Below are 1172 nucleotides of genomic sequence, written 5' to 3'. Positions count from 1 at the left end.
AAAAAAAAGAAAATAAAAAGGTAAGCCACAGACTGAGAGAACGTATTTGCAAATTATATACCTGATAAAGGACTGATGTCCAGAATACATAACTAACTCTTACAACTCCATAAGATGACAAAAAAACCAACTTCAAAAACAGGCAAAATATTTGAATAAACATTTTACCAAGGAAAATATACAAATGCCTAACAAGCACATGAAAAGATTCTCAACATTACTGTATTTTTATACAGAAAATGTGCATGCTCTTTATATGTTTTTTTGCAAACCACGCAACTCCCTCAGCAAGTTAATTTCCTATGTATACTATCTGGGTTATATGCATGTCCATGAAATTTACATGTTGCCAAAGAGGCAAGGAGGCTGCATCTTCTGACCTCCTCTCAACCCACAAGAGGAAGACAGAATCACCATCAGTAGCCCAAGGCCTGTCCATGTGAGGTCAGACATGCCGCCTCCCTCCAGCCCTTTCACTAACCCTGACACCAACCGTTCCTCCTGCAGCACCCACCACATCTCTGCTGGGTTCGATAATTTGCTGCAGTGACACAAACTCACAGATGATGGAGTTTATTAGGGAAGCAACAGGCTACAATTCAAGTTCAAGAACATGCTCAGTCTCTCTCAGCCCACCATCTCTCAACTGAGAGTCTCTCTCAGTCTCTCTCAGCAATGTCTCTCTCTCACGTCTCTCAGCTGGAAGTGAGAGATTCCTTCTGCCTCTAGAAGGGCTCCTTTTGAGCCTCACAGAGTGGCCAAACTAACCAACCCCAACATCAGAATTCTATACACCTGAGAGAGAGCAAACATCCCAGAAAATTACTTTATGCTGCTCCCAACAGAAATACCCCAGGTAGGTAAGTTTAACAATCAGGAGCTACTCAGTTGCTCACAGCAAATTCCACCATGGGATTTACAAAGACTTATGGCTAGAAAAGCCATACTATGTAATTTACTATACTGCACATTGTTGTTGTTGTTGCTGTTGTTAAGTGCCGTCGAGTCATTTCTGACTCATAGCGACCCCATGCACAGCAGAACGAAACACTGCCCGATTCCGCGCCAGCCCCACAATCCCTGCTACACTTGAGCCCATCATCGCAGCCACCGTGTCAATCCATCTTGTTGAAGGCCTCCCCCTCTTTCGTCGACCCTGCACCCTACCAAGC

Source organism: Orycteropus afer, unplaced genomic scaffold (genome assembly GCF_000298275.1).
Source record: "Orycteropus afer afer isolate SDZICR_OR568_19922 unplaced genomic scaffold, OryAfe1.0 scaffold00238, whole genome shotgun sequence".
Taxonomy (NCBI): domain Eukaryota; kingdom Metazoa; phylum Chordata; class Mammalia; order Tubulidentata; family Orycteropodidae; genus Orycteropus; species Orycteropus afer.
The sequence above is the reverse complement of the archived record's forward strand: the minus strand, read 5'-3'. Positions refer to the sequence as shown.